This window comes from Papaver somniferum, chromosome 8, assembly GCF_003573695.1.
Source record: "Papaver somniferum cultivar HN1 chromosome 8, ASM357369v1, whole genome shotgun sequence".
NCBI classification, from domain to species: Eukaryota; Viridiplantae; Streptophyta; class Magnoliopsida; order Ranunculales; family Papaveraceae; genus Papaver; species Papaver somniferum.
In genome coordinates, this window is record NC_039365.1 from 97,731,662 (window position 1) to 97,756,026 (window position 24,365).

Genomic DNA, 24,365 nt, shown 5'->3' on the forward strand with positions numbered 1-24,365 from the left:
TATCCCAAAGACACAAAGCTGCTAGTCAATATGCTACCTCAACACCCGTTCTGTCAGAAAGAATAGGAACTCGACCTAGGAGTTACGGTGAAGCCTCGATGAGCCTCCAGTTCAACTTTATCAAAAACTATCACATTTCATTTTCCGATGGAACCTCAGTTCACCCAAGACGGTGAAGGATAATATCTTTTCAGCTGAATCTATCAAGGGAAAAGAAATTAGAAGTGATAGTCATGAGGCCAACCATTTAGATATAATTTCATTACTCGACATACAGCCGCAACCAACTACTATCACTGAAGTAAACAAGGGAAGGATCTGAGACCGTATCTCCACGCCATACATTGCTTGCAGTTCTGTTATCAAAGTCCTCCTCTCTAAAAAAGATATGCTCGGTAGGTGTAGATGGTGGATTTTCAACAAGGGTTAAAATCATAAAACCATAATTATGCATGCTCCTGATCCAGCAATCAGATGAGTATTGAGGCTTGTGTCTCTCATTGAAGCATGAAAGCTCATGCCACAAGAATCTCTAACTGAGAATACTGTCTCTCAGAGTCTACGTAGATGTGTAGTCTTTTAGCTGAGGCAATGACACATTTCATGAATACTGAGCAAATTCAGTAATCACTTCTATGTAGAATCGTAAGGTTGGACAACTCCTAGACAACATGCCTGCTAGTATAGAGCAATAATGTCTTCAGGATGTAACAATATTTTCCCTGACTATATAAATGTGACGCTTCAACAGGCTCATATCACCTGAATAATTGATGCTCCTAGAGAATCGTACTAGTATAGAGTTATCAAATTATTAGATTCATTAACTGAATCCCTGGAAAATATTCCACATCATTTATAGTATTTCGTCACTTCAATTCGTGGTTCTTCCCAGCAGAATTCCATGGGTTAGTAATAAATATTCGATGTACGAGCATCTGAGCAGCTATCGAGTAAGCCCCGACCAAAATGGTGCAAGTGTACTCAGCAATAATGCACTAACGAGCACCTGAATGCAAGAACGAGCATTCCAAAATACGAAGGAACGATGAACCTATGCAAAATAGGAAGAACATAATAAATAATAAAATATTAATCAAGGCGCTAGGGGACTGGGCCCACCGGCCGGTCGGTCGTACCATGGCCAGTCCCATGCCCACTTTTATATTTTATCATATTTTATTATTTTCCTTGATCTCATGAAAATCTCTTCATTTGAGCAAATATCCTTCGTTTCATGAAAAAACTCCTTGAATTCATGAAATTTCCCTCAAGTCATGAAAAATAATATAAAACTAGGGAAACTCGTGGGACCGGGCCCTAGCCAACCGGTCATGCCCTAGCCGATCCCACACGCCCCTTATTTTATTATTATTATTTTTTATGTTTCCCTCATCTCATGGAAACTCCTTGATTTCAACAAATTCCTTGGTTTCAACAAACTCCTTGATTTCATGATATTTCCCTAAAATCATGAAAAATATTACAAATTAGGAAAAGTGCCCTGGGACAGGGATCTTTGGCCGGCCGACCATAGCCGGTCCCACACTTCATGATTCTTTCCTTATTTTATTATTTATTCCTTCATCTCATGAAGTTTTCCCGATTTCAGCAAAACCCTGAATCCTTCGTATTTTCTTAAAATTTTGCTCAAACGCGCATCAGAAAATATCGAAACTCTCAGGATTAAGACACGGACATTATGTTGACACGTGCATGTCTCCTTGACCGACCAAGGCCGGCCCTAGGGCTTGCAAATAGCCGGTCCCACATGTTTTAATAATTTTGACCTAATTTGATCAATTGCTCATATTAGGTCCAAACTCTTCTCAAACAACTGGGAGTTTGCTCAAACAACCATCAGTTGGTCCCACGAACACCAAGAGCCAGTCCCATGACCCATTGGTCGGTCCCTTATCTCTCCATAATCAGGTTTTACTACCTAACGCTCACACGAGCATTATTTTAATAAATGATTAAACCAGCATTTAATCATCTTTTCACCAACTGGTCTTCAGGAGACTTTGGTATTTTGCTTATTTGAGCATCTGGGCATTACATGGTCGACTCGTCATCCCATGTAGCCGGTCCCTTCTTCACTCTGTGGTTGATTTTCAATAAATCATCAATTAATCAAAAATTAGGGTTTCGAATCCAGAGCTCTGCAGAAACATAATCCTGAGCAGATTCAAACACCAATAATTTTATGTTGATCCCTTGATCAACACTTTTATCATTATGCTCGGCCTAGTTGTCAGTATCTTAAACTAATATTTTATTTGGTCCTGCTACCAATAATTCATGAAATGAGAAACATTTGCTCAGATGAGCAATATTTGCTCAGACCATAAATATTGGTTCAACTATCAATATTCAATAATTCACCAGATGAGCAATATTTGCTCAGACCATGAATATTGGTTCAACCATCAATATTCAATAATTCATCAAATGAGCAACATTTGCTCAGATGAGCAATATTTGCTCAGACCATGAATATTGGTTCAACTATCAATATTCAATAATTCGTCAAATGAGCAATATTTGCTCAAACCATGAATATTGGTTCAACTATCAATGTTCAATAATTAATCAAATGAGCAATATTTGCTCAGTCCATGAATATTGGTTCAACTATCAATATTCAATAATTCATCAAAATGAGCAACATTTGCTCAGTCCATGAATATTGGTTCGACTATCAATATTCAGTAATTCATCAAATGAGCAATACTTGCTCAGTCCATGAATATTGACTATCAATATTCAACATTTTATCAAACGAGCAACATTTGCTCATACGAGCAATATTTGCTCACCTTAACAATAAATATAATTATATTTTTTTCTCAGCAGACATGTTCAATTCGTGAGTCTCAGAACATTTGCAAATCACGACTCAACAATACAAGGACTCATCGTCCCATAAAGTCAGCAACTGACTCCACAATCACGAGATGTCAATCATGTCATATGAGGGGATATTAACTAGGGTTTTGGTCTGGCGGTCTACGGCACGTGTGTTCATACACACGATGAGAATGTGAGCAAGTCGTGCAATCAGTTGGAGGAGTTAGCAAACTAGTGGGTGGAAAATTAACCAAGTCTCCGCACGATGAGCGACTGTTTTTGACATGATTTCCCACTTCCACACTCTTTGACTCCAGCAACTGTCACACTTCATGGGATCAAGGTGTTTACAATTCTGGCAATATAAATAAGTCTCTGAATCATGATTGAAAGGACAATACAATCTCTCGTCAAAGCAGAAAAATAAGAGATTAAGAACCCAACGTTCAATCAATCAGAAATTATCTTAGTTTCCTTACGCAGAAAACACAACACACCTACAATCTTCGATCACCATTGATCTCACACATTTCTCAGCTTCCCTCCTACAGATCAACCCATCCTCTCTTGTGACCGAATTAACTCTAGAACGGCCATTATCTTGGTTTAGGCCGGAGTCCTACAGATTGATCTCTCGAACTTAAAGCACTCCCTTCTTGCAGTGCATCTATGTGAGGTTGAGCATTTGCTCGGTTCAAGGAGTTTCCTCCGCACAGTCATCTCCTCAATCCCATAAAAACCAGCAAATCGTTTTTCCCCATCTACAGTAGGCTAACCCATGAGTCAGAATCAGACGTGATGAGAAAATGACAAAATATGACGATTACTTACAACTTCCTCGGGTCAAAAAAAGATTCTACCGCGTGAAGAAATGCCTAGAAGATTTCCAGAGAACTATCCCATCAATAAAGTCAACACAAATCGATTGTTCAGCCACATCCATAGTTCTTCTATTCATAGAAGGCATACATTGTTCTTACTTTTGGTTTACAGTCTCCCAGAAGAAAGACAGATCTCGATAGATGATTCGGCTACATAATTTCGCATGAATCCTTGTTAAGACACCTAGTAGAGGCTGAACAACAACTTCAATATTATTCTCCACAGACCTCTCCAACCCATAGTATACAACGACCAGGTAGATAAGATTTCCCTTTCCTTAAAACAGAAAAAGACGCCCTCCTCTTCCTGAGTATTACCGACAATATTCATTTCTCTATCCGACGGATTTCATATGTAAATAATTCTTTTATTATATGTTATATGAGACCAAAAAGAACAAATTGCAAGCGAAATTTTTTATTATAGGGGGGAAATAATGATGTGGAAAACAAGACAGAGATTCTCTACAATGACACTTGTATACCAATTGAAAGGGATGTAGCGCAGCTTGGTAGCGCGTTTGTTTTGGGTAAACCCGAGAATTCTATCACTAAAACTGAGTCTAGAATCCCACGGTGCCACTATCTTAGGTCCAGATTTTTCTTTTTTAAAATAAGAATTTCGGAAGAAAATCCAATAAACATTACTAAATAGATAAATAGTATTAAAAAGATTTAAATGGTTATAATCCAAAATTAAAATACTCAAACTGTGGAAGTGAATAACAATGCAATAACCTTGTTGAGATTAAGAGAAAACAAATTCAACATAAAACTACATCAAGGAAGATATTTCACTTATTGTCAAATACTGCAGTGGAAACTCAAGAAAACCCCACGACTAACCCACTTACTTATTCTGCTACCTTAAAGAGAAAAATCAACACAAGGTCAGAGCCTTGAATCGCAAGTTCACTCTTAATCCATCATATACACCGATAAGCATATAAGTAACAAAATTAGCAACTAATAATAAACATCTAAACTGTGGCAATAAGAAGATCAGGAGACTAATTTTTAAAATCAAATAACATAACTCTGACTTTCAGTGTTTCACCAACCATTAAAACCACACACGCATTCCACAAATTAAACAATTGCATATACTTCCCACCGCGACACACTATTTGAACAGTGATGTCCCTGAACTCGGCAAACTCAACGACAACCCCATATCTGGTGTGCGCTCACAAGCATGATAGTTATTGTGGCCACACCGGTACTCATAAGCGCGATAGCTATTATGATACCTGATCTCAACATGTAAATTTCAACACACACATATCAACATACACGTCTACTGCTCACCGGTTTTCACAAGCCTGATAGCCTTGCGGACCTGACCTCTTAGCAAGTAGATAAATAAGAATTAGTATCGAAGTATAGCAAACCACCAAATAAGGATTTATACCTTAACAGTACTCCAACACATACAAGACCATTTAAATAATCTTAAAATTCAGCACATAGTAATATTAAAACTTATACACACAACTCAATGCAAACTCCAGCCACATACTAGGAAAATTCGATAATTTACCATGCAAGCACATATGTATAACTTTGTTGTACCTATCAAATACACCATGTATACTAAGCTGATCATAAAGAAATTTTCACCACACAATCATAACAATTCAAGGACATACTATATGAATTTCAAAGAAAACTAACGGTTGAATATCGAATTATGATATATTCTATTCGCTTGACCTATCTGAATTTTATAGGAGTAACTACAAAACGTTTGTTGGTTGGGATACCTCTAGAACTCGGTTTTACTTGAAATTTTTATACCAAACTCATGACTTAAATGGGTTATTCATATTAAAATTTTAGATAATTATAATTAGTATAACTATATAAACTTAGGTTTTCACACCTGTACGGATTCATAAATTCTGCAGAAAAGTTCTCTGAACTACAAGTATTTATATGATGAATCCAATTCCGATCGTCCCTAAATTTTTGCAGACACTATGTTAAAGTAACATGTGTAACATATCTAAAACTAACAATGATCTAATGGTTCGATGTTATTTTGCGGTACAAACAATACTCATTGACAGAAAAACCCTAACTCGAAATTTACCTTAGAATTTCAACTATTAACCTAGGTTTTCAGGAGGATCAACAATTGAAACTTAGTGCTATCAATATTAAATGATGCTTTTCCCTATTTCTTATCCCCATTTTTCCTATTTCTAATCCGCTTCACAATTGTTAAAATCAATTTACTTTTCAATTCAAATTTTTCCTATGTACCACACATTAAAAGTCAAGTTAACTATGACTATGACCATTATGAATTTTGTTTGTCTTCTTGTTAATGAATCCCTCTTTTCCGTTAAACAAAACTAAAAAGGATCAAGCCACAAACCCTAACTTAGATTCCAATTAATTATTATAATTCTATAGGCAATTAATAAACCATTATTATGGAATATTCATTAATGGAAAGAAATCTAGAGAAAGTATTTAACCCCTAGTTCAATCGGGCTATGTTAATTTCATTGGATCCCATTTTATGAGTAAGGTTTAGAGTTGATTAATTAACTTGATTAATCACATAAGAAAGATAATCTTAAGAATATGATCATCTAATGGCAGTAACAATGCCAATTACTCTTGAACTAGTCGTATATGTGCCAGAATATGCTAAGCAAATCACGCCAGAATATGCTAAGCAAATCACACTGTCTAGGGTTTACTTCAAATAATCCTTAAAGATAGTAACAGATGTTTTACTTCAAATAATCCTAAAAGATAGTAACAGATGCTACAGTTAATAACACATGCTTCCAAATCAATGTATGATTCAATCGGTCCCATGTAAATCACAATATATGATTCAATCGGTCCTGATATACGCATTTATATGTCTATTTTGATCTCAATTTCCTATATTGTTAGTATCCTTTTTTGTACTTATTTTGGTATTTTATGTATTTGTAGATGTTTTTTGGAGAAATACACTTTTGCGGAGAAATTAGCTTGGGAGAAAATTACTACATGCACCCGGAGGACAATTGCTAAATTGACACAAGCAGTGGATAAGGGGTACCCAAATTACTAAGGGGGTACCCAAATTACTATCCACACCCAGCAGCGGGATAAGGGGCAACCACCTCCCTTATTTGAATTTCTGGTTTTGGCGGGAACTTTTGAGTTTCATGGAAGAATTTAGGGTTCGAACTTTAGGCTGATATGGAGAGATTCAATCACGAAACTTTGTTGCGCTGGACTCTACTTGACTTAACAGGGATGGTACATGCCTTTAAATTGATTCAATTGGGCTGGTTAATCGAGAAAAAGGAATACAGGGAAGAATTTAGTTTCTCGGGTTTCTGGAGTTTCAAATATGGAAATCGTGCGGAAAGTTTCAAGGGTTTTATAATCTGATCGTGTTATTACCTAACTAACATGGATATTGACGTGTAATGGAGGTGAAAAATAAGGAATCAAATCTAGTTATTTGTGGTTGTTGCGAGAAATTTTATCGGGTATGTGTGGTTTATTCCGGAAGGTTACGTGCAGTGAAGGAATATAATCTTCTGGGATTCGATACATTCGATTTAGAGGAGTTTTGAAAGGTAAAAACAACAAAAGACACGTACGTAGAGAAGAGAAAGAGGAAATAAAAGCCGAGACTTGAGATAAAAGAAATACGATACATTCGATTTAGAGGAGTTTTGAAAGGTAAAAACAACAAAAGACACGTACGTAGAGAAGAGAAAGAGGAAATAAAAGCCGAGACTTGAGATAAAAGAAATACGAATATTTCTCCAGATTTAATCACCCTGTCAAGTAGATATAGGTGTCTGGGAGTCTCACAGAGGTTGTCGAGTAGTTTTGGAGGTTAAGCAGAGGAAGAAAATCACGCTGCAGGAAGAGTTGCAGCAGCAGCAGGTGAAGAAGAAGGAGAAGTTGCAGACGACACCACACAAGTGTCGTTCTGAAGAAAACACGAAGAACAGACATAGAAGAACTATCGTTGTTCAACAATATCTGCGACAGTAGCTTAGTAACAGTTAGGTTTAAATCTGTAATCGTTGGATTGTAACAGTGACGTCTGTAACATTGTTACGGCGTTGCAAATCTCGGTCTTAAACAATTTCTTCAATAAAAACACCTTTTAGAGCCATGAAATATTGTTTCGAGCGTGTTTTCACCATGTGGAGCTAAACCCTATATCACTGGGATGACGGAGGAAGCCAATTCTCGTCACTGTGGTAACTCTATTTAATTCTTTTTATGACTTTTGCATTAATATAAATTTAATTATGATTTTAAATTAATTAGTTATCATTTATTTTGATGGGTTATGCTTAGGTTTGGTGTTTTGATAACTCATGCTTACCATTTTCAATTAATGTTTTATAAAATCTACCTTGGCAAAAATTAAAAGTCAGTAAACACTGTTTTTGGAGCCATAATTGTCTAAGAATTAATATTGAAATCATAAAAAGAAAAAAAAAAACATAGAAAAAGAGTTGGTGAAATCCTGATTCCCAGTATTTTCTCAATATTGTCGTTATCTTTTGTTTTATTCACTAGATTAATTTTATAATTTAAGTCTAAAATCAACTTCACAAGTCTGAGAATCAAACCCCTTTCTTACCATAATTAAAACTACATCAGTTTTTTGGTGCCGCCGACGCGGACTTGCCTTTAGGTTAGGTTTTAGATTTTTTTTTTACGTTTTTGTTTTTTTTTTATTTTGTTAGATTTTACTTTGGGTATTTTTTTTTTGTGTGCAGGTGTGCCGGAAGCTAAAAGTTGAAAGTTGGACTTGCCTAAATCAGTACAGAAAATCCAAGTTTTTTTTTTGTTAGTTTTTGTTTTCTTTATTTTTGGACTTGTATATATTGTTTGTTTATTTATTTTTACTATTTTATTTATAAAATAAAAATACGGTGCACACATCATTTTGCATCCCTCGTCAGATCACCGAGTTTAGGAAAACTCGTGGATTAGTAAGCTGAACCCGTGCCTTGGGCCTTATGGGAGTTACCAGCTGAAAGTCCACAAACCTCAGCCTCGTACCTTTGGGTATATTTTGCTTTGGTAACCCAAGCTTACCTAAATTAGTGAGCCCGGCATTTGCATGTGCACGATTTCTTGTTGACGAATAATATTCTTGCTTGTGTATGCGCCGTTGGAAACGTATAGGAGATAGACTTGAGGAAAACGACCTTTTTAATAGATTCAGGTGATACTTCTATTTTTGTCGAAATGGTTAAAGAAAATGATGATGAGGTCCCGTTAAAAACCCTTAGGGATACTTTGAACCCGTCTAAAGTAGTGTGTGAGCCAGGTGTAGTTCTACCAGCTTCTACGGTCCAATTTGATATTAGACCTGAGACTATTGGCATGCTATGTAAGTTTATGGGGTTAGAGAATGAGAACCCGTATACCCATATAAGAGACTTTGAAATGATTTGTGACACAAAGAACTATCCGAATGTCTCCAAAGATGTGCTTAGGTTAAGTTTGTTTCACTTCTCTCTCTATGAGAAAGCCAAAGAGTGGCATCATTTTATTCCTTCTAAAAAAATTACCACCTGGGATGGTCTTGTAGAGGCATTTGTTAAGAAATTCTACCTACACCATAAGAATGTTGTTGTTCGTCAGTCTATCCAATCCTTTAAGAAGAAATTAGGTGAAAAACTTCATGATTATGTAGAAAGGTTTAGTGAATTATTATACCAGTGTCCACATCACGGCTTTGAAAAAGCCCACATGGCCAAAATTTTATATGAGGTCCTTGATAGTGAAACCCGTATGCAGGTAGAAACAATTAGTGGTGGAGAATTTACCCATCAATAGCCAGATGAATGTTTTGACGAGTTCATCGAGTTAGCTGAGAAAACCAGGCAATAGGCTTCAATGAGAGAACCAAAAATACCTAGAAATCCTATCCATAGGGTCGATAGAGTTGATTATGGGTCAGATATTCTTAGGCGTCTAGAGGCCTTAGAAATGAGTCAAGAGTTACACCATGCCAGATACGAAGAGCAAGCCCATGCACTTTATAACAACTCTAGTTATGAAAACCGTCAGAGATTTGATCCATATTCTGAGACTTATAACCCTGGTTGGAGAGACCATCCTAATTTTTCATAGTCTAAGGGACCGAATCAAGGCCAGTCTAGTAATTCTCAAGCTCTCTCAGGGTTTGGCTATACTAAGAATTCGTTAGGACCAGCACAATTTCAGAGCCTTTCAGATAAGAAGATCATGAGTTTAGAAGAGTCTCTAACCATCTTATCTCATAACAATGTAGTGTCTAAGCAATTGGTTGAGAAAGGTTTACAGGAAAACTCCCAGGCTATTTCCGAGCTAAAAACCCAGGTTAGTCTAATTGTCGAGTCTTTGCAAGAGAGAGAGAAAGGAAGGTTCCCCAGTCAACCATTATCCAATCCTAGAGGAATTCATGAAGTATCCGCTAGAGAGAATGATTTCAATCATGTGAACTCTATAACAACCCTTAGGAGTGGTAAAACGATAGATAATAATGTAGCCATGCATAATAATGGACATACTGTAGATCCACCTTTTAGTTCCCAGGAGGAACCACTAACTGAAGATACTGACAAAGTTTATAGTTATTCCAATGTGATTCCTCATGATAGGTCTGATTTTGTGCCCATAGCCCCATATCCACGGTTGTTAGCTCCAACAAAGAGATAGTCGACTTTCAACGAAATAATGGAAATATTTAAGCAAGTAAACATTAACATCCCTTTACTAGAAGCAATTAGGAAAATTCCTGATTATTCCAAATTCCTTAAGGATCTTTGTACTCTAAAGCGTAAGCTTAATGTTCATAAGAAAGCCTTTTTAGCTGGTCAGGTAAGTTCAATCCTTCTTAACCAAACAACCCCTAAGTATAAAGACCCTGGATGCCCCACCATATCTTGTACAATTGGTAATCACATGGTTGATAAGGCATTACTTGACTTAGGATCTAGTGTTAACTTACTCCCGTACCATGTGTACACCCATCTAGTTCTTAGTGAGTTGAAACCAACAAAAATGACACTACAATTAGCTGATAGGTCTGTCAAAGTCTCTCGTGGTGTCATAGAGGATGTTCTGATTGAGGTTCATAAGTTTATTTTTCCAGTGGATTTCGTTGTTCTAGATACCCAGCCTGTTCAGGACCTTAGTACTCAAATACCGGTGATTTTAGGTCGCCCATTTTTAGCCATATCTAATGCTATCATCGACTGTAGGACCGGGCTTATGAACATATCCTTTGGTAATATGACCATTAAACTAAATGTATTTAATGTTACTAGACAACCTTCTAATGATTTATAGGAAGTGAATATGATTATCACTTTAGTTCAGGATCTAGTTCAGGATAATTAGGACGACACTTTATTGTATGATTCTTTGGATTAGTTCGATGATATTCTCTTAAGTCAGTTAGGTGACCAAACTGTTGAACTAGAAGAATCTCTCGAGTACTTTAAAGACTATACGGACCCTGAAATTCAAGCCATAGTGCTAGGCCTTACGGAGAGTAGTGTTGACCCTAAGTTTGGGGGTAATGATCTAAAAGAAGCTCTTGAGTATTTTAAAGACTCCGAGGATCCGGAAATTCAAGCAATAGTTAGAGGTTTGTCCGAGAATACTGACTACCCTAAGTTTGGGGGTAGTGATGGTCAAGTATCCCCATTAGAAGTCCCTAACTTGGGACTCGAGCCTAGTATACTTGAGGTATTACTAGAGTCTCTTCCGACTCCACAACCCGATCCTCCTGATACTGTCCAGGAGGAAATCCATCTATTAGAGGCCTGTCGTTTGAATGAGTCTATTTGTCAAGACACTCATATGAATCCAAAGTGGGCGCCAAAGATAAACTCAGTTGTCTTTCAAGAATTTTTAGATCAGGTTTTGCTGTGTCTATTCATTTTTCTAATCCAGTGCAATTGTCTTATGATTGTGGCAGTTTTATTTGGTTTTGATGACCCACAATTGTTTCGACTATTGATATATGATTTGAAAGGAAATTAGCCATTTTGTGGTATTTAACGTCTGGCTGAAGAATTTAAATTTAGCACTTCTTGGGAGGTAACCCATGTTCATGCAACACAGTAATATCTTTCCTTAACTCTTTTGCTTCAAATGGTAACAGTTTCTCCTTGTTCATGCTTTTAATTTCATCTTTAGAATACTGAGGACAATGTTAGATTTAAGTTTGGGGGTATGGGAGAAACTTAGTTGCAATAATTAAACTCCAGAGCCTAAAAATTTATGCTTATTAAGGAAGACACTAACCAATCTAAGTGGATGGAAGCATCTTGGTTGTAGGAGTTGAGGAACCAATCTGATTAGATGGAAATATCTAAAGAGTCTATTCATAAAAGAACAGAGCTCAGGTGTTAGAAATAACATGGTAGTTTCGCCATATCTCGTTGAGTCCTTTTCACCTTCTGTTTTTATTTTATTTTCTTTTTAAAATATGTTTCCAAGTGATTTAGTGGGTCCCACACATCGAGTTGTTACCACTGCTAGGGTGAGTTAGAATGATTGAGTTGCTAAAAAAAAAAAAAAAACCAGACCAATCAGACCAAACGGAATAATTCTCAAAAATAAAAATAAATAAAAATTAACACTTGGATAGCAATATGTGTGTGTTCTCCCTGTCTCCGCCCCCTAAACAAGCGTGGAACGCAGGATCCACGAGAATTACCATGTAATCTGCTAACAAGAATCATGCGCTTGGATCCAAAAGATCTAATCATGTTGTTTAAAAAAAAAAGAATTCAATAAATAAATCGGCCGCTGGTTCCCTTGTATATGCCAATTGTGTTGATCTAGAATTAGGATTGTCGACCACTGGTTCCCTTGTATATGCCAGTTGTGTTGATATTAGTCAGACCAGTATCTCAGTCAATTAGGATAGGTTCATCTTGACAGTGGCCTTCAGACAGATATGGGAAACGTCGTTCACCTTAGTTAACATCAAAATCGTCTACGTTTTTCTCTATATCCATCTTCTTAATCTATCCATATGATTGGTTGACTCTGGATATTGATGTCCATAGTGAGACTATCTGAGTAGAGCTCTGTCACTTATATATGAATTTTAGTATGCTTGAGTGCGAACTCGTGTACAACAATTGGAATTTCGCATCAGGGTTCTTCCTCCTGTAGTCAATGAGAGTATTCCAACCAAGGAGATTCTTTAGTGCCTTCCAAGGTTCTGCGTAGATAGCTAGGGTCTGGAGTAAAGGTTTTATGGGTATATCTCTTGTAAGCCCTCCCGAGACTATAACTCGGCCACTAATACCACCTAGGGGTTTAAAGGCTTGTTGCATACGCTAAATGCAATCTCGATGCCTGCGACAGTGAGTTAGGATTTTATTTTGTAAATTAGATTTGCTCGGGACTAGCAAATAATAACTTTGGTGGTATTTGATAGACGCATTTATATGTCTATTTTGATCTCAAATTCCTATATTGTTAGTATCCTTTTTTGTACTTATTTTGGTATTTTATGTATTTGTAGGTGTTTTTTGGAGAAATACACTTTTGCGGAGAAATTAGCTCGGAAAGTGGTATTTGGGCTCGTGGGAGAAAATTACTACATGCACCCGGAGGACAATTGCTAAATGGACCCAGCGCAATAACCACCTCCTTTATTTGAATTTCTGGTTTTGGCGGGAACTTTTGAGTTTCATGGAAGAATTTAGGGTTCGGGTTTTGGGCTGATGTGGAGTGATTCAATCACGAAACTTTGTTGCGTTGGACTCTACTTGACTTAACAGGGATGGTACAGGCCTTTAAATTGATTCAATTGGGCTGGTTAATCGAGAAAAAGGAAAACAGAGAAGAATTTAGTTTCTCGGGTTTCTGGAGTTTCAAATATGGAAATCGTGTGGAAAGTTTCAAGAGTTTTATGATCTAATCGTGTTATTACCTAATTAACAGGGATATTTACATGTAATGGAGGTGAAATAAGGAATCAAATCTAGTTATTTGTGGTTGTTGCGAGAAATTTTATCGGGTCTATGTGGTTTATTCGGGAAGGTTACATGCAATGAAGGAATATAATCTTCTGGGATTCTGTACATTCGATTTAGAGGAGTTTTGAAAGGTAAAAACAACAAAAGACGCGTATGTAGAGAAGAGAAATAGGAAAGAAAAGCCGAGACTTGAGATAAAAGAAATACGAATATTTTTCGGGATTTAATCACCTTGTCAAGTATATATAGGTGTCTGGGAGTCTCACAGAGGCAGAAAATCACGCTGCAGGAAGAGTTGCAGCAGCAGCAGGTGAAGAAGAAGGAGAAGTTGCAGACGACACCACACAAGTGTCATTCAAAAGAACACGAAGAACAAACAGAAAAGAACTGCCGATGTTCAACAGTGTCTGCGACAGTAACTTAGTAACAGTTAGGTTTAAATCTGCAACAGTTGGATTGTAACAGTGACGTCTGTAACATTGTTACGGCGTTGCAAATCTCTGTCTTAAACAATTTCTTCAATAAAAACACCTTTTAGAGCTATGAAATATTATTTTGAGCGCGTTTTCACCATGTGGATATAAACCCCATCACTGGGATGATGGAGGAAGCCAATTCTCGTCACTTTGGTAACTCTATTTAATTCTTTTTATGACCTTTGCATTAATATAAATTGAATTATGATTTTAAATTAATTAGTTGTCATTTATTTTGATGGGTTATGCTTAGCTTTGGTGTTTTGATAACTCATGCTTACCATTTACAATGAATGTTTTATAAAATCTACCTTTACAAAGATTAAGAGTCAGTAAACATTGTTTTTGGATCCATAATTGTCTAAGAATTAATATTGAAATCATAGAAAAAGAGTTGGTGAAATCTTGATTCCCATTATTCTCTCAATATTTTCGTTATCTTTTGTTTTATTCACTAGATTAATTTTATAATTTAAGTCTAAAATCAACTTCACAGGTCCGAGAAGCAAACCCCTTTCTTACCACAATTAAAACTACATCAGGTCCCATGTAAATCACAGTAAATGTTCGAACTATTCTTAAGTAATATGATTCCCTAGTCTCCTAGTCCACTATTTGTAATATATAACCAATATCACATACCAAATTTTTTCATTCTCCATTTTCACTGAAGGTGGTGATAATCATGAAGATGGAGTAGAAGACTTCCTCCCTAGATTTTCCCACTCTAGAATTACAAATCAACAAGCAAGAAATATTATTATTAGTGTTCTACCAACTAAATTTCAATTTCTCATACCTCATGTTTGGATGAATCTTGATCAAATCAATGTACACAAATTATGTCAAATCCACATGTATGTAAATGTTGGTTATTTTTTAGGAGGTTTTTATTATAAAAATTTGTTTGAGTATTTTTGATGACATTTCTAACTTGTTGCGAGCAGTTATTTTTTAGATTATCAACGGTATCCGAGATACGAAATCAGTTAGCTCCTGATGTAAATCTTATAACATTTTTGGAGTCTACCCTCGACGACCTTCAAGGTAAGCTTGGTGAAAAAGCGGGGGTACAACAACCACACCTAATATTTCGATTAGCAATCTGTATGGACTAACTTCAATATACTTTCAAGAGAATCAACTAGACTCAATCTTAATAAAGTATATCAAAGAGTTATATCTCTCTTTCTCGATTCAATTCTTACTCAAGCAAATAGAAATCTGCGAGTCTAATTGAATACAAGAGAAATCACTTGAACGGTACCAAAGAGCAATGTTCAAGGATCAATCAATTTCAATCAACAACCAAAAGTCGGATTTCCCAATTGATTGATTCAAACGCACAACCTGTGATATTTCAATTATATAACGAAATATAATGCGGAAAAGAAATAAAACAGACACCAGAAGTTTTGTTAACGAAGAAACCGCAAATGCAGAAAAACCCAGGGACCTAGTCCAGATTGAACACACACTGTATTAATCCTCTACAGACACTAGCTTACTACAAACTAACTTCGGTCTGGACTGTAGTTGAACCCCAAACAATCTCACGCTGATCCAAGGTACAGTTATGCTCCTACGTCTCTGATCCCAGCAGGATGCTACGTCCTTGATTCCCTTAGTTGATCTCACCCAAAACTAAGAGTTGCTACGACCCAAATTCGAAGACTTTAATAAAAAAATCTGTATCACACAGAAAAGTCTATGTTAATAGATAAATCTGTCTCCCACAGAAATACCTACAAGTTTTGTTCAGTCTTTTGATAAATCAAGGTGAACATGAACCAATTGATAAACCAGACTTATATTCCCAAAGAACAGCTTAGTATTATCAATCGCCTCACAATAATCTTAATCGACGCGGCGAAAGAAGATATTGTGGAATCACAAACGATGAGACGAAGATGTTTGTGATTACTTTTATATCTTGCCTATCGGAGATATCAATCTCCAGCCAATCGTTACGACTGTACTCAATACGATAGAATCAGCAAGATCAGATCACACAACTACAAGAAAGTAGTATCGGTCTGGCTTCACAATCCCGATGAAGTCTTCAAGTCGTTAACCTACAGGGTCTCGGTAGAAACCTAAGGTTAAAGGAGAACCGACTCTACCTTATACAACTAGTATCACACAAGAGGTGTGGGGATTAGGTTTCCCAGTTGCTAGAGTTCTCCCTTATATTTTATTTCAAATCAGGGTTTGCAATCAATGTTAGCTTAGTAAAAAAGCATTCAATATTCACCGTTAGATGAAAACCTGATTAGATTCAAGCTAATATCTTTTAACCGTTAGATCGAAAACTTAGCTTGTTACACACAAAATAAATGCACGTTTTGAGGTTTGTGTAACCGTACCCAAACATGTACATTTGTTGGTTCAACAAAAGTTAACCAAATGGTTAGCCATATGAGCACTTTCATATCAACCATGTTCTTCTTCACCACAACTATTTCAAATGACTCAAATGAACTAGTTAAAGAGTTTTTCAATTGCTTAGATCTTATAGAAGTATACAAGACACAATTGAAGCAAAAACGATTTGATTCACTCGAATCGATTAATGAACTTTATATCCACGGTTTGCAAACTTACATTCCTTAGTTAACATAAGTATAAGTTCACGAATAATCGTTTTTAGAAATAACCAACTTAAGTACGCGGACTGAGTTCGCAGACTTAAGTACCCGGAATAAGTTTGTAAACAGTTCACAAACTCCAACAGATTTTCTCGGGACGAGAACCTCCGACAGTTCGCGGACTGGATTCGCGGACTATGTTCCGATTTCCTGAGCAGCAAAGTACACAAACTTTGGTTCAAGGAATAAGGACTTATACATGTATGTGTTGCCACACAATTCTTATATCCAACATTGGTTATATAATCTAAACTCTCATTTCAATCATTGAAACATTCTTAGAGGACGTTATATAGTTGTTATTCACAAGCTATTTTTCGTCAAAGCCATTTTCAAGTGATTGAAACATTACATGACTTTCGTCACTAGGTAAAGATGAACTTGGCCAAAGCGAAAGCTTACCAACATATATTTTGAGAAATAGATAAGCGAGATAAACTCCGCTCGAAATAGTAAATGTGTATAATCAAAGTCTATATAGCAAAACAACTTTTGTATCAAGATAGGAGATAGAGTAGATAGACTTTTGAGTGATAGATAAGTTCAAGTCTCCACATACCTTTTATTCAATAAATTTCCACCAGTTCCTTGAGTAGTTCTTCGTCTTGTATGATGATCGCCATGGAGTTCTTGAGTTCAACTACACTTTCTATCCTAGTCCGAGACTTAGCTATAGTAGACTAGATATCAAGACTTATAGTTTTGATCATTAACATTGACAAACATGCTTGAGATAGCAACGCATGCGAGTTCGACCGAGCAATGCTCTAACAATCTCCCCCTTTGTTAATTTTAGTGACAAAACTATCAATATATATGGAATACAAAAATTGATAAATAAACTTTTGTAGATCTTCTTCCACATGCCTAATCTTTAACATTACTCAAAATCTTCGTCACTTCCAAGTACTCCAATGATTCCAAAGGTTGTAAGTTTAGCATCATCGTTGTTGAAAATCCATAGCTATAAAAATGAGAAAACAAGAATTCTCAATCATTGTTATACAGTGTCATAGTATTATTATACAAAATCAAAGTTCAATTGTATCACAACTTCGACAACAATACTATGGTGATATGTATCACTCCCCCTTAGTCAATACTCCATCTCACATGGAAACCACTTCCCCTTACATAATGATCCGGAAACCATATGTATTTGTAGTGTGAACTACACATTAATTCTCCCCCTTTTTGTCAATAAAATTGGCAAAGGTACGAAAACGAGATCCTAATGAAAATTTCCATAGAGACATTTCATGACCAAAAGTAAGCACATATCAACTTATTTAGATGCAATCATAACGCCGAAGCTAAATGCTTTCATCAAGGAGTTTATAAAGATACAAGATACCCCTATAATATTCCACAGCCGCATTCCCCACAAAGATTTGGAAATAAAGCACAAGTTCAATTAAGAACTCTCCCCCATAAAATGTCATTCCCGAAAGAACAACAAGAGCGACCTTAATTTCAAGAGAAAAGAAGGATTTCTTTGGAGATAACAAATCACATACGAATATGAATTTGAATCCAAATATACTCAATTAAATTATCCACAAGAAAAACCATGATTAATTCAATCGGAATACACAACTAAATTACCACAAGAGTGTGATCAATTTAATTGGTCATGCTCAACATAAGTGAACTTACGGATCCTCACAGTATATACATAAAAAATGGATCAGGGAAGATCAATACTGCGGAATAGACAATGATTCATTCTATTTTCCGTCACTATTTGCACAGTGACATACAATAGACATAATCCTTGTAAACAAAAGTTCATCCTATCTTCCATCAATATTTGCATAATGACATATAATAGGTAAAACTTTTGTAATGTCGAAAGTTCATTCATTCTTTTATCAATACATGCATATCGACATACGAAAGACTTAACTTTTGACAAGATATGGGACAATCATAGTTCACAGACGCAAACACACATATCCAGTAATAAGTTTGCAATATATAAAACCATAAAGATTAATACTGCAAAAATCATCTTCCAGACAACTTTTTAGAATTTAAACAAATAAACCTAAAAACATGAAGATGAAAACGTTGGACATAGCTACGTGTAATCACAATAAAGGCTATTCCAAACTCTAGTGTTCCTTCTCAAAAACAAGAATAAGTTCTCATAAGAAGTTTCCTAGGCATCAAGACAAACACGTAATGCACATATAAGATGATATGTCCTTAGAGGTAAAATCAATCTTTTTCGCCCGGATTTATACCAAGAATAACTACATGTGGATGGGGAAAAACGGTTTGTTGTTTTTTTAGGAAAGTTAAGAATCGAGCATGCGGACAAGACTCCTCGACCGAGCAAACTGCTGAACCTCACACAGATGCACCAAAGGGAGTGCTTAGATTCGAGAGATCAATATGTAGGACTCCGGCCTAAACCAAGTCAATGGCCGTTCCAGATTCAATTCGGTCGCAAAGAGGGAGATGGGTTAATCTGTAGGAGGGAAGCTGAGAATTGTGTGAGATCAAAGATGATCAAGAATTGTGATGTGTTGAAGGTTTCTTCAAAATTGATGAACTGTTGAGTTCGAATAGGTTCTGGTCAATTGATGGAATTTCTGAGAGTGATTGCTTGAAAAATTGTTGTTGTTCAATCGTGGATCCAGATACTTATTTATATTGTCAGAATAGCGAACACATTGATCCAGTAAGTGTAACGGTTTCATGAGTGAAAGAGTGGGAAAGTGGAAGATCGTGGTGAAACCAGTTCCAGGTCGTGCAGATAATTGGTTAACCGTCCACCCACTACTTTGCTAACTCCTTCAACCGTTGCACGACTTACTCACATTTCTCATCGTGGATGAATCCACGTGCCGTAGTCCGCCATACCAAAACCCTAATTGATATCCCCCGTGTGACGTGATTGATTTCTCACGAATCGTGGAGCCTGCATGACAGACATGTATTTAGTTAGTCAGTTGTTGATTGATTAGACAATGAGTCTAGGTTTTGTTGAATTGAGCATGAATTACAAATGCTCGGTGGTTCATGGATCGAACATGTCTGTTGAGACGTCAATTGAAGCATGAGAGAGGAGCAGGAAGGTCATAAGAAGCATGGATCGAGTCTATTTGCATCAGAGGGTGAGTTAATTTTAGTTATTCTCGAAACCCTAATCCTGCTGATTTGGGGATTTTCAAATTAGGGTTTGTAGAAATTTAGGGTTTTGTTGTAAGCTATAAAAGGGAAGTGATGTAGGATGTTAAAGGTTGTTCTTGGTTAGCCGAGATACCCCCTAATTGGGTTAATTTAATTCTCAATGTTAATTTAATTTCACTGTTAATTTTTAGGGTTCTTCTTTTGCAATTTTCATTCACTGTTTAGTAGTTTAAATGATCATGTTTAGTTCCATTGTAGTGTTAATTATGTTCTGAGTCACTGCTGAGGCTCAGATGAAACCTTAGTTCTATTGAATGATGAATTGCTAGGAAGGCCTGTTTTGCTTGAGTAATGGGAAGAAGTTGGTGCTCTGATATGCCTGTGATTGATTGTTCTGTCAAAAGACAGTCAATGCTAGGGGCAAATCAGTGAGCAAGCTGACCATTCTAGTTGGATGCTTAAGTTTTTAAATCTAGAATTGCATTGTTTAGCTAGGACACAAGGTGGATTCTAAGCCTTAGCTTAGCCACAGCTGAAAACTCCTCCCTGCCCTTGGCTAACAGCCTTGGTTTATTTGGCTTTGTTTCCTGTTAACTGCCACTGTTACCTTTGCTTCACTGTCACATTTACTTCACTGCCTTGGTCTTTCTCTTTGCTTCATTTCCATTGTCTCATTATTTCACTACCATCTTCATTGCTTTGTAAATATCACAGTTTCACTGCCACTATTTGCTCTTTCTTCTCTTTTGTTTCTCCTGTTCTTGTTACTGCATTCACTGCCTAGTGCTCTGCTGCCTTGTTCTCCCCCAGCTGCTACTACTTGCTGCTGCTGTGCACTGCCTCTGCTGCTGCTGAAGCCACCACTGCTGCTGCTGCTTCTTCTCCAGCCCAGCCTTGTCTGCTGCTGCTCCAAACAGTTAGCTTAGAACCAAAGGCTAAAAGCCCAGGTTCAAAGTCCAGGTGAAAAGCTAAAGCCCAATTCACAGTCACTGTTAGCCCAAGGCCCAATGCAATTCAAAAACCCAAGCCCAGTTCACAATTGAACTGTTAATCCCAAGTTCACAGTTCATTCCAAAATCATTCAAAGGCCCAAGGCCTAAAGCACTTCATCATTACAAACAAACCCACTAAGCCATAAGCACAATTAGAAGCCCAATAGCAATTTAGAGCCCAAATAGCTAGAAACTCCAAACACCCCCAGTCTTCTGGATCGACCCATACTTGCACGAGCTACAACTGACGACAGTGCACTTGCGGTATTACTGTAGGCCCGCGTTTCATTTCGCTTCAATTTTATACGCTTTCCCGGGCCCACCAAGTTTTTGGCGCCGCTGCCGGGGATTGGTGCTTTGTTTTTCTTGTAGTTTTATTAGCTATTTTTGCATTTGACTGCATAGCATTTGCATCTGCATCTGTTTCACTTCATTTGCTGTTGGACCTGCTGTTCTGAACCAGTTTTTCCTCTGCTGGGACGCCACCAAGGAAAAGAACCAAAGCCCAACTGGGTTTTTGCAACAATATCAGAGCAGCTGGGCTGTGCTTAAAAGGTAACCCATTTAAGAGAACCCGAATTGTGGGCTTCCAATTTTTAATTGTGGGCTTGTAATATTAAAGCCAATTTTTGGGCTTTTTATTTTCTGTTGGGTTTGTAATTAATTTTTGTGGGCTTGTTTGTTTAATTTGTGGGCTTGTATTTAATTTTTGTGAGCTTGTTTAATTTGGACTTGTATTTTGTATTCTGGGTTTTTAAACCCAGCTAAGCTTGTAACCGATCACGCTAGGTTAACTCGTTAGTGGGCCGAGTACCAAAATTCTAGGCCGAGATTTTGGACTCAGTTTCACCAAACGTTTTCAAACCAGCTGAGCCAAAGCAAACACAAAACCAACAGTGGGCTTGCTCCCATTCAAAAACCAAATTTTATTTTCTGTTTAAAAAAAAAAAAAAAAAAAAAATTTGCTCCTAATTTCAAAAAACCAAAACTTTTCTCCCATTCAAAAACCAAATTTTACTTGCTCCCATTTTAACAACCAAATTTTTTCTTCTTTAACCCATTAAAACCAAACTTGCTCCCAAAATTTTAAAAAACCAAAAAATGTCTCCCACCAAAACCAAATTTTTCCCAAAAATCCAAACCCTTTAAAAACCAAATTCTGAGCTTTGTACATTCTTTACTTAGATTTTGAGCCAATCATGAATAGATCTTTTTCTACAGTTGGGGAGTACAACAAATCCCTTAGAGAACTTGCATATGGACAAACTTCACGTTATGAACCTTCCACGGACCATGATGTCAATAGTCATAGGAATTATTATGGACATTTTCAAAGTCCCGAGCCGCAATACATGAACCCTAATGACTATTCATACATGCATCATTCATCGCAACGTGAAAATGAACATTCTGCTAGAGCCTCACTCACACAATCATCACTTATGGATCAAATAGAAGCTCGAATCACAGCTTTAGAAATGCAATCACATGAGGAATCTGTCACATCTAATTTTCTTAGGCAACCTGAAATCTATGCATGTCCCGCATGTGGTAGTTTAGACCACCCTGTTGAGAATTGTCATATTTTGCATAATTTTAGGCAATCTAGAGAAAATCCAAGGTATGAAATGCCCATAAATTGTGAGATGGTAGTCATTGGGACCATAATCAATCCTTTGAGGGTTGCGATCAATATTTTGTAAACCCTAATGACCATGCACACATGTACCATTCACCACAATTTGAACATGAAGAATTTGGTACTCCCATGAATTTAGACTCCACCACAGAAGCTTTAAGACTCTGCAAGCAAGACTATGATAGATCTACATCACGAATTCATGCATATTAGATCAGATTTTGCTTCACCTACAAAAGGAGGAAATTCATGAGGAAATGTATGTTGTCCCTAATGAAGTGTCTAGTCCCATTCATGTAAATAATGTTGAATATGAACCTAATTTAGAGGAACATGAATCGACTAATGACACCACCACTGTTAATGAGGACCAATATGCATGCTACCATGATGATGATTATGATGATTATGATGATATGTTAGAAGAACATGAAAATATTGTGGAACCTGTTGGTTCAAAAACATATGGCTTCTCGCCCTCGACCTTCATGCATGTTGTTCTTTCTAATACTCATTGTAATTCATATGATTTTGATATTGACATGGGATTCGTACAATTATTCTGTGAAGATGAGCATGACATAGGAATAGTTGAATCTTCTGTAGACACTAATATGCATGAAAATATATTTGATGTGTCTGATTCTCTACCTAGGTCACATTGTGATATTTCTCCTGATTTGCCGATGCATGAGAATGAATCTTTGATGATGTTGATGACTCTGATTGTGATCTTGCCAATTTGTTTGATGATTGTGAGCATGTTTGACACTTGTAGAAGACTTAGGAGATGTTGATGTGATTGTAATGATGTGCCTATCTCCTACATAAGTCACAATCTGATGGCCTTCCACCCAACCTAGATTTGGTTTGTACCCATATTGTCAAACCGACTTTTCTGAGAGTCCCTAATCTAGGTTTGGAACTGTGTGCTTCCCAAGTCCTCTTGGACTATTTTGCTTCTAAGTATAATACATTTGAGGAACCACAGTTGGAATTAGCATGTTTGCCCGTCCCTAGCAAGTTCACTTTGAGTAGACCTTGTGCATGATGAACCCCCAAACTGCGCGATTTTGTTTTCAAAATTATATCTTCTGTAAAATCCAGGTTTGGGGGTAGCTCATTTTGTTTCACAGCTTCACTTGCATGCCTACTATTATTATTGTGTGAAGCTGTTGAAACCTCTACACTTTGTCTTTTGGGTTGATCCTCAACTCTTTAGATTGTTAGTGTATGGTGAATTTTTGTATATAATCCAGTAGATAAAATTTCTTAAAACCTTTTTGTTCCTTTTGTATATATTTGCTAATCCAATATGATCTCGGCTGACATATGTTGGATTCTTGCCTTGAATAACGGAGTTCTAATATTGCTTTCGCCGAAATCGGGTATTCTCTTTCCTTTTTCTCTACTCAACATGATCCTCTTCATATGTTGTATTATAATTTTGTTCATATTTTGAAACATTGAGGACAATGTTTAGTTTAGGTTTGGGGGTGAAAAGTAGATACTTTGATAATATGCCATAATTGAAAACAAGAACTCCTTCTTTTTGAAAAAAAAAAAAAAAATCAAAATAAAAATTAAAAATTGAAAAAAAAAAAATAAAAAATGGAGCTCATTTACCTTGAAATGTTGACTCTTGTGCAAATATGTAATTATTAGGAGTCTTAGTCTAGATATTTAGGCACCCTGATTCTAGCACAATTCACATAGTGATAAGAAATTTGCACGCGCACGATCTACCAATACATGTATGCC